Source organism: Pholis gunnellus (assembly GCF_910591455.1).
Source record: "Pholis gunnellus genome assembly, chromosome: 20".
NCBI classification, from domain to species: Eukaryota; Metazoa; Chordata; class Actinopteri; order Perciformes; family Pholidae; genus Pholis; species Pholis gunnellus.
Window position 1 is genome coordinate 6963925 of NC_136547.1, and position 11773 is coordinate 6975697.

Consider the following 11773-nt stretch of genomic DNA (forward strand, 5'->3'; position numbering starts at 1 on the left):
TGTGTTTGTTCATGGTAGCAGCTTCCTAAAATCCTTAACACCCCCCACTGAGGAGACCCAAGCCACATAGATCTCTTGGTAAGGGCGGGAAACACACAAACACACACAGCTTTCATACCTTTAAACACAATGAGATGCTATTCATTCCAGCAATAGCAAACGCGGGGCCATCGCTGCCATCAGGATAGCAGAGAGGGAGGCGTTAATTGTCTCTAGTCCAGAGGAATGCCTTCAATCTGGGAAAGCTTAAGGTTTTCAGATGACAGTTGGCACCAGCGGCGTCCTACATATGATTGCATGAGCAGGAATTTATCGCGCCTGTAAAGGTTGCATTCCGGTGCGACTGGGACTGTGTGTTTGTCAGCATTTGTGTGTGTGTGTGTGTGTGTGTGTGTGTGCAGGAGAGAGAGAGGGAGACAGAAGGGCGAGTTTAATCATAACTTCTGGGGTGACAGCGGATTCATCCACATGCTGTGTGTGTGATGCTTCAGGAAGCTCAGGGGTATTTTCAGTTCAAATCCAACACATTTTGTCTCGTCTCATGCCCCCTGCTAGTTTCGCTCTTTATCTTCCCCCCAAAAAATTGGAAAGGTTAGAATCCTCATTTAATTAAATCCCACATACCACTTTATTTTCGGTTTTGCTGGATGAGGTGAGAACCAATAAGATTCTCTCATCGAGCTGCCACACTGTATAGAAACACATTATTCTTTTGTTTAGTCATCACATTCCTTTGATGCTGGAGGAATGACCATGAGAGATAGACGTGCAGGGAAATAGATCATTTAAAAAAAGAAGAAGAAAGAAGTGTCTGAGAACAAATGAGGAAGACAGAATAAGATTCACAGGAGGGGCCTCTTCAAGCGTTTCATTCATCATTGAGGCAGACTATATGTTTCAAATTAAAGTTTGGCTTCAACTCATCAATCTTCATTCAATATGTTTCACAATTCCAGAGAGTCTCATCACACCCCATTGTGAACTGTTAACCTGGCTGTAGTCTTAGTATAAGTTTTATTTTTAAAATGTTGCCGTCACTTTCTTGCTCCACTGCGTAATCGCCCGACTGGAAATGCTTCATCTTGCTCATGACGTTGTTGAAGTTTTCAGATTGTTTGTAACTCAGATTTTGTGCTACAAAGCAACGACAAACTTTGTTGTTGACATCGTTTAGCGCTCGGCTTTATTAAACCCAGAATGATTTGAAAAGGACTTTAATCCAATCCGAAGCTCCTCGTGAATCTCGCTTTATGTAGAAAACAAGGCAATGAATAAGAAGGCGGCACAGAGTGGGGAAAAGTCTCCAAGGAGTGGATTTAGTGTTCCTTCTTTACATATTAAACAACAGTAAACAGCTGCCTGCGGTAGGGGGGGGGGGGGGAGGATCCCTGGAGGAATGGATCGTTCACTGGGGAGGTAATGCATCATGGGTAATCCTGTCACTGGAGGAGTAAATGTAGCCCTTGGTGTGGGATGAACTAAAAGTGACTGTGACATGAGAACAAATAAAAACACAAATGATCTTTGTCACTTTGTAGGTGTTTTCACCCCTCAAATACACATGTGCTCATCTCCTGTGACAGTTGTTCTTTTTTTACTTCACGGTCACTTCTCTTTGTCTCCTTATTCTGTTCTGTACATTTCATATTTTCATTTATTGCCGCTTCAGATGAACAGTTTGTTGTTAGGAGCTTGACTGTGCAGGAACCTAAGGGGAATCCTGCCGTTACTTTTACATTCTTATATCTTTAAGACTTTTGTAAACACGCTTTTTGTTGTAAAAACAAAGTGCAATGGCAGTAGACAGAGATTTACATAAAACCGAATGTAAATGCTGCCTGAGGCACGCGACCACTTGTCATTATTAGCCAGCTAAACAGGTTTTGTCAACAACGTCTTGAGGCCAACATTCAATGCTCTGAGCAGCAGCAGTGGCCGCCAGCAATTACACTGCATCTCATTGGGGAAATAGACTTCTTGTCTTCCCTCTCATCTTTTTACACATCCGAGGAGCACAATAATCAGTGGCAGCAGTTTAAGGCCTAATACGCACGGTAGGTTATGTGGACAGGACGCGTTAAACATCTGTCTCAATATGGAGATAACGCTGACTGATGACATAATTCCCGGCTAATTTAGATAAATAGCCTGCAGTTACAATAGCAGACACCCCCCCTCTGTCCCGTTTTTCCCCCTCTCTCACACACACACACACCAGGATGTGGACAGTGACTCATCCACGGAGGTATTAGCTTGTAGTCTCTGGTGCGAGAGATAAGATAGGATACAGGAGATTAATGACTGTGTTGTTGTTAAAGCAGTGGAAAGTCTGGGTCACACCGGCAACAATTACCCTACTGTACTGCACAACCGTCTGTATCCCTGACTCAACTAATGCCCTCGTTCAAATTGAATGAATTAGGTTTTAAATCTCCTTCCACTTGAGGAGGATTATATAATCAAAGTCACATTTTATATAATGAGCGCGAGGTCGATCTGAAAGGTTAACTGGATTTTTACTCAAACTCCCTTTGCTGTGAAATTGACCAAAATCAGAAACCCACTGCGCAATTGCACCCGATTCCGTGGTGGAAACGGGTAATTTAACAACAGAGCAGAGCCGATGGTGAGTAGTCGCCTTTGCACGTTAACATCTGCTCCGGTGCTATACTCTGGGGCAGGAGCGGGATAAAAGAGAAAGGACAAAAATCAACATCCAGGACTCATTGATTGTCCTTTTTGTTATGGGTCTGTGTGAATTGCTGTTCACTAACCGGGCCCATGTGTGTTCCTTGTCAAAACAACAGCAGCCACAGGCATGTCGTTTGATCAGCGCAGGAAGAAGCTTCAGGGGTTCACGTTGAAAGAAACGTGCTCCTCCAGCTTCAGACCTGGCAACCCGGGGCTGCTCTCCTGTTACAGCCCGACAAATGATCTCCAAATGCGGAAAATGAAGAAGTTTGGTTTAAATGAATTTGCCAAAAAAACAGAAATACCTGCCAGCACAGAGGCGTACATCCTCTCATCCTCAGAGAAAAACACTCGGCTGAATCCAAATCCTAGCAACCCAGACATCTGGTGGAACTAGATTTGGCAAAAGCATAATGTCTGGTCAAACAGGGGTGTGGATCGATTCTGATTGTTTGGAAATATACGCCTGGTACAATCCCAAACCTGGCAACCCCAGAACACAAAGGGGTTTTGGTGCAAAGAGGCCAGTGAGATCAAGCGTCTCTGGAAATGGGCTTAATCTGATGCCAGCAAGCCAGAGGGAAACTCCTAAACTCCTGCTCGAGATTGATGATCTGCAGTGTAACCCCAGAGGTTTGTAGAGTGTTCCTGATCTGAATCCTCTGAGAGCAGAGTATAGCCTGATGCTGCCTTCACGTGCTGTCAGAAAAAACTAAGTAGATAAATCAACAATCTAACAAAACGAGGAAATAACCACTGTGAAGACATAGGCAGCCAAGAGTTCAGGCAGCACTTATATGCTCCAGTCTCAATAAAGAAGGGAGTTAATGAAGATAAGAGTGACAAGGCTGAATCAATCAATCAGACCACAGTTTGATTGGCTACCAAGAAGTCATCATGGCTAAACATCAACCGTCAGTTTCTTTTTTTAAATGAGATGAAATCATTAAAGCTGCAAAAACAATCTCACCTCAAGATCCATTTAGTAGCTGTTATGGAGCTTTCGATCATCAAGCATGATCTTCATCAGCAGATGTTTGCCCCAGCTGTTAAGGAAATGTACATGTTCAAATTTCCTTTTTTCTCCTTAGTATTTATTCATGTTGGCTTTAAAGTAGATTTTAAATTCACCTGATCTTTTTTTTGATCTGTCACTTCAACGCTTATTATCTGGTGAACAAGGCAACTCCAACTACACGGTCATGGTGAGGAGAGGTTATGGTAAGGGTTAAATGAAACCAACTCGGATGCTGTTGTGTTCCTAAAGGGGGAAATGTCTCTTGACTACCCACAACCATCTGGCTACTAAAACTACAAAGACAGTAGGACAACTATTAACAACTTAATGAGAATTGAATGTAAATCCAAATAGAACGTTATTGCTCCTTCAGAGGTGATATTATGTAATAACCCTTCATTTCTTTTAGATGTTTTTTTCTATTTCAACCATAAATTCTCATCAAATATTCTGTATGAAACTTATTCTTTAATTCGCCTTGAAACGAATCAGAGTAGAAAAACATACTTAACCTGAGAATGACGCCCACTGAAGCGCTAATTATTTCCATGTCCTGCCTGTATGAGACCCTCGTCATGTATGCACCGAATGCCTGTGTGTGTGTGTGTGTGTGTGTGTGTGTGTGTGTGTGTGTGTGTGTGTGTGTGTGTGTGTGTGTGTGTAATGGAAATTCACTGAGGCTGTCAGTTATGTGTTCGTCAGAGAAGGAAGAGGTTTCTCATCACTCAGTTTTAACATCCTTCTTGCATTTTTTGTTTCAACAAAATATACAAAGGCGTCCAGCCAGTATTGCAATATAGCATGACAATGTCTTTTTCAGTGCATTATTAATACTTTGCCACCAGTGCTGAGGCAGAGATATAGCTTCTAAGTTGTAAGTTATCACGGTGAATGCCAGCCCTAATGGAAGAACAAATAATAATCTAATATCTCTTGACTGACATTCGTTATTCTATGCTGATGAACAGTCAGCTGCACTGATGAAAACCTCGACCCAGTACTGACCTCCGTTAAAAAGAGAAACCTTTGTCTAACCTTCCTGCAATCAGACGTCCACTTTTATTGGCTGCCAAAGCTTAAAAGTGGAAAGTCCGTCGCCTCCGTCTCCGTCTTTCGGAGAGAGAAGACAGTTGGTCTGCACGCTCCATCGGGTTGGAGATCCTCACTGAAAGTTGAGTGTGTTTGGTGAGTTCTGAGTGAGCTTCATTGTGCTCTCACCTGACAGTCCTTACAATAACACACCACCATACTCAGGCATGCCCTTGAAGAGGTATGTGGAGATAATAGGGTGTAATATAGTGATGACAGTATGCTGAATGGTGGCTGAGGACTCTGGACTTACTCTAGACACAAAGAACAAAGAAGCCACCCGGCGGGGCGGTTAGGAGAAGAGGCCTCATTGTTTTTGATTATTTACAGTGTCATCGTTCGGTGAACAGGTGTGTGTGTGTGTGGCTGTGTAAGTGTGTGTGCATAAAGGCAAGCTTTTGTAGGGCAAATCCTTTATGTACAACCTCTATCCAACCATGAGCTAAAACTGGAGATTTTCCTCAGATGTACACATTTATTTGCAGTGTTTCCAGCAAAAGCCATTCTTGCAAAAGGCAACTTTTAGTTTCTTTGAGTAGGAAAAACAAACAAACTTGATCACACACTTCCAGACTGTAAAAGGAATTGGCCTTGATTAAGACATCCCACAGAAATGTGGAAAACTGTCAGAGAAGGGAAGTCCCGTCGGACCTGCAGCTACTTTCTCACAGACATTTGTACAATTTGTCTCGGGTGGCAACTCTGGTACTGATTTGTCGAAGAATTCTATCGATACAAGTATTCTTTGCAGGCACTCTTAGTTAACATCTCGCCTTGTTACTTGGACGAGCTTTCCTGCCATCCTTTAAGTACTGATGCAAAACGTCTTTCCTGCAATGAAAACCAACCACAGACGTATGAATCCGCTGATGATATCGGGGACAGACTTTGCGGATGACCTCAGCTGGCTTTGCTGTTGATCATCTGTCCTTTCTGGCAGGAAATAAACTCTGATCTCGTCATAAGTCTTCTGTGTTTGACTAAAGTTACCATTAACAAAACTGGCAGAACCTGTACAATTGCATAAGAAAGGGAGAGGAAGCAGTGTCATTTTAATTTTCTTTCCAGTCAAAATCCAGCATCAACATTATCCACGAGTTCCATGAGGTAAAGGGTGTTGGTTGGTATTGCAGTGAGCTGAAACAGTCCCCTGCCAGTGAGGTGCCCAGGAATGAAGTAGTTAGTTGATGCAGATGCATGACCATTTCTGAATCCAAACCTTGTTTCCGTCTGTTTCTAAGCTCGGCTTTCCTGTCTTTGCCTTTTGTGTCTTCTCCAAAACAACCCATGTGAACATTTTCTGATCTGGTGACCAGGACAACAGTGTAGGCTATAGGGTTAGCCGCTAGGCTAATGCAGTGTAAACAGGAAGTACCCTGTCTTATCTATGCTATGTGAAAACCGTATTATTGTAGATTACAGCACACTTGTAATGCACTTCAGAAGGATTTATGTTTTGTTTTTGTAATGTGTATGTACTGAAATTGAGGATGCGATACATTGAGATGCATCGAATCGTGAGGCTGGTGAAGGTTCTCACCTCGAGTGCCCTACATGGTTAAGGTTTGGCTAATTTTAAGCTACTGCTTGATTAAGGTTTGGGTTAAATCATTGTCGTGGTTAAAGAAACACACACTGTCGATAGGCGACAAAACACCCAACCATCAACTCCAACGTCCTCCTTGAGATGTTTGCTGGTCATATACTGTAATGTCCCACTACGTGCAGCTTTGCTACTGAGTTAGAGACAGTTAGCAACCACACAAATAGTTGAATTTACTTTCAGTGTTAGAAGAGGCTGGAAGTCATGTAATACTAAAAGACCTGGAATTCTCAATGGTATGTCCAGATGCCATGAGCTACAGGAACAAGAGAAGTAACAGCCAATGTGAGTTGCATGCTTTTTTTTTGGTATAATTGCTCCACCTGGCAAGTGCACAGTGGACAAGACGCTGATTGCAGTAACTTAGACTTCCTTAGTTTTATTTGAAAGACTAATGTGATTGAAGTTTCTAAAACAAAGTATTAAAATCAGTCGCAGTCCACAGGGTGAATGGTCTGAAGTCCTTTTATTGAGGTTTTTATGTATATTTTCACTGATGCTGTTGTCTTTAGTGCATGCGAGCGCAGCAATGTTATCTTAATGTCACCGTGTAATGCTACAGAAGGCAGACTGAACACTTTGTTGAGAAGAGAAAGGTCCTAATTTGGAGCGTAATGAAGACAAAGACATCAATAGGACAACTATCATTGACTCACAAACTCTATAAGCAATACCCAGCTCCATTAAGATCTAAATCTAATCTAAAAGATAACGATTACATTGAACACACAACACTAAAACCCACATTAATACTGTGAATTGAATTTCATCCCGAGTCTGTCCCTTTGCTGAATCATTCTATAACCCACACTTGCACCCAGCTTCATTTCACACATCATTGCGTGTTGCGAAGTCAGGTCCTGTATGAAAACAACATATACGATTGAGTGAAAATTGTATTGTATTTATTTCTTTGTAAAAATCTGTCTCCTCATCTGGAAAAGTGACTTTTGATCGATGCTCAACAATGTGATCCACCCACAGCTCAGACGTCAGTTGTCCCGAAGGTCTGAATGGAAACACTGGATGCAGCGATGGAGATTATTTATGGTCCGGAGGGGCTTTTGTCAGAGCAGCAAACATGAGGGGAAGAGGCCGGGGATGTCCCGAGTCAGATGTTAATACCAGACATTTGGATGAGACGCATTTACACGTGAAATAAAGTTTCCTGAGTACAATCCCTCACCTTGACAACATTTGGCCTCTAAATTAGTGCAAGAGTGATATGCAGGAGACATTCGCAAACCTGGAACCGTAAGCAGTGAGCAATTGTTCTGAACATTCTCCAAATTGTATGTACAAGGACAGCTCCCGAGATAACAGACTGTTGTTGTAATCTCAACACTGTAGGTAATTGATTCATCATGTCTGTATGTCACGAAGCATTTTGATGCGAAACAGACAAGAAAGGAACTTGGGGGATTTTCATCCAAAATATCAACTTTATAGCTCATTTCTATGGACTCTTGTGTCTTTACAGTTTTTTGGGCGTTAGAACATGCTCTGTCATTTAGAATAAACTCTTTGATTGCAGTGTGTATACGTTCATAAATGACACAAATCCCAGCAGCCCAAACTTGTTAATGAGCATGTGCGGATTTAGTAATATACTCACAGCAAAGGGTGAAGTAGAGCTTAAGATGTACACGAGACATGTCGAGTTTGTTTCATTTGTAAAAGGAAAGTCCTTGAAAAGAAAGTAACTGGAACAGAGGAGAGAGAAATGCTGAATGTAATACAAACATACAGTTTAATTCACAGAAATGTTGGCTTTCAACAAACTTCTTGACCCCGTTTCTCACTTCTAGACCCAGAAAGGTGATGATGGACAAAAATGTTTCAACGGTGTTTGCTTTATGAGAAAAAAAATAAAATAGTGGGATATGTTGAACTTCTTGGAGACAGATGGCAGTATGTGAGAAACCCCAGTGAACATATTCTCCTGTCCACAGAGTGAAATGTGGCAGAGGCAGACCTCATGGCACAAGGCCTGACCACGTCTCTGTGTTTACCAGCCGTGTTTTCTTTCACATCAGTTGAAGGAACGGTTGCAGCACGCAGTGCATATACACACTCGTGAATATGCACGTACATGCACTCTTGGATTTACATAACACACTAATTGGTGTTGTATTATGCTGTTTATACTGTATTTTGGTAAATTTGATGAATATCTCTGTTGGTAGGCTGTCATCTGGCAGCCATATTGGAGGTCAATTCTGAATTTTGTGGCTGTTCTAGTGGGAACTGGTTATTTTATAGGATCCAGTTTCGTGTTTTTCATAGCATTTATCTAGTAAAGTGAGCATCAGTGGTAAAGAGTAGGATTGTGCGTTGATATATTAGCTACCCAGCCAAAGCACACAGGTACGCACCAATAATCTGAAGAGAGACAGAAAAATGCTGTTTTCCTTATATTTACCTTGATCAATTTTCTATGATTATGTTTCATTTGTCTACTGGTGCACAACTAACTTCAAGTTGTCCAAAGCCTCTATAGATGCCACACGTCACACGATGCCACACGTTTCAAGAACTGATGAAGATGCATGTGACATATGACTTAACACACTTACAATAATGTAAAAAAACATAGCATTTTTATTGAAATTAATTGGTGAGGCAAAGACAAAACCCTTTTTTAACGCTTCTTAATGTAACTTATTCTAGTCTCATGTACACTAGAGGTTAGCAGTAAATGTTGCCCCCCTCCCCCTTAGACTTCACACGTTTCTTTTTTTGTTCAGGTTCATCTGCTGCTTTTGTCAGTCGAATCATTTGTTTGTGACGTTGACGAGTTAGTCAAGCTTTCCACCACACAGCCAAACAACTTCATTGGCTGTACCTTTGTCTCTATGAATGGGTGCCTGTGCGCACACAAGTCAATGCACCAACGCAAGTTTGCACTGTTGTCTGGTTCTGGTTCCGACTGTATTTCTTTTTGGCGGCACATTTAGCTGTTTGCTCTCCCTTTTTATTTATGTGTTAAAAAGTGTCGAGCCCTGCATGAACCGGGCATAAATAACATTATCCAGTGCAAAGTATAGGGAAGGAAACTGGGAACTGAAACTTGGCTTTAATGCCAGGCATCTTTTAAAAAGTACACAAATGAGTCATAGAGGTAATGCAAGTACATTGCGGATTCAAAAATATTTTTTTAAATTACTTTTTGGTTCACAAACTAGTCTTTCTTTTAGAAAAATTTAAATTAAGAATGATTTCTGTTCCTATTAAATGTGTATAATCTACATGACAAACATGACTTCTTATTTTTCCACCTTTTTTTCCCCACCTAGCTGCAGCTGCACAGCCAAACACTGAATGAATGAACAATATCTGGCTGCTCCCGTATCCTCCCCCGACTGACGTGCCATTACATTCAGTGCTTACATTTACTCCTTCAATTCTGAGCGAAGCACTAACACAGAATGGCAATTTAACATCATAATTACCATGCAGACTTCAGACTGGTCCCTCAAACACGCAATTGATCCTATATGTGTATACATAGTCAGTGAGCAGAGTCAAGGACAGCCTGTTCGGAAGTCCAGCTTTTGGCATTTTACAGTTCTGTAGTTGGAGCCAGGAACGCCTATAAGGACGATTACACCTGGACACATTAATGACATCCACTCTGGAGCAGTAAATCTAAAGATAAATGGGAATTTAAATGCAATTTGACAACACTGGCATCTCTCACTGCTTGGCACGTTCTCTGATACGGAGTCTTAAACACCTGTAAGCACAGCCATGTTCCTATAAAACAACGAGAGCGGAAAGGAAACATTAAAGTGGAGCTATGCATATTTTAAAGCCCTGCTGTTCTGTGTTTTTGTGCGGAATTCTGGCTGTAATTATATTCTGGAAAACGCAGAATGTCATGATGTGACGACTTCCACAATCACACGCGGGTGTCGTGCTTTGAAGAACTTGGGATACACGCGTGAAGCCTAATCGGAGTAGTTTGATTGAGATGTGAACAAGTCGTCTGTTTGTTTGAGCTGGACCGTGACACTCCGTGTCAGGAGAAATGGCACAACTCCAATTTTGGAGATTAACATAATCGTGTGAAAATGGAGCAACGCCTGATAGTCTGCAGGTAGAGAAAACTGTGTGAGACTTGAAGAAAATTCCATACTTTATGAGATAAACTCATATTTGCAGTACAACGTTTTCACCAATGTGCAGCGCATTTTATTTTATTTGTCTGTGCATGCATGGTGTGGAAAAGCTTATTTTCTTAAGCCGTCAATAATGAATTATGGGTCTATTTTGCCGCAGTCAATAGATTTAGACCCTGGAGGTCTAAATCCATTCATTTAAAGCTCATCTTTCACTTTAAAAAAGCAGCTTAACCTTGTAGCTCATGTCCCTGCCAATCACTCTGAGACTGAATGGTGGAGCCCTGGTTTGTTTTCAGTAGTTGGGCTACCTCCTTTGTTAACTTTGCGTTTGAATTTCAGCTTAAAAAAACACCAGAAGCACTTGCTATCTTCTGCGTGACCTGGGACACACACAACCTCTTACTGCAGCTCTACCATCAATCCCCCCCCAGAGACCTCTGAACCCACGACACCCCCACCAGCTTTGTGAAGAAGCCTCATAATGCTGCAGACCCTACCTCTCAAGTGTGTGAAGGGAGCGGAAATGAAAAGCAAAGAAAAAGAGAGGAAGATGAGTGTTCTAAAAAACACAAAGAGGCCACGATATTTTTCAAAAAGCTTCGAGATTGAAAAAGGCTGCTACACACAAAGATGAAAACCAAAGAAAAGGCCATGATAACACTACAAATGTAAGGATGAAAAAGTGAGGTAATGACCAGCAGGGGATGTTTAGCCAGTCAACTGTCAGTCAGACTATTAGATTAGCTGTGAATGAATTAATGCACCTGTAAAACAACTTCATTGGAACCCAATCTGCTGAGCAGCTTCCCGGTGTTCATTCTCCTCACACACAGTTTATCACTGTTGCCTGAGGGTTAATGGACACCTACAGCGGGTCAGAGGTGCTGCGAGGAATCCTGGCCTCTGATAAGAAATATATAAAATATGAGCTGTGGAAAACGCTGCTTATCTAGCATGAAGTTGACTCCCTGGTTCCCCTTTCCAGCTTCCTCACTCTGGTCTACATTTATCAGCGCTACCAGGCTCCATCTGCTTTATTCGATAAGACTTGATATCCAATATCACCACAGTGTGGTTTTACTCAAATCTGCTATTGTAGCAGTAGTCAGTTGGGACTTATCTTGGGAACCTTAGAGTCGCCGGTTCAAGTCCCTACACCGACTGGTAGCAGAGGAGGTGCCCGATCGCCACCAAGGTGCCGTTGAGCAAGGCACTAAACCCCCAAATGCTCCCCAGGCGCTGTATAGT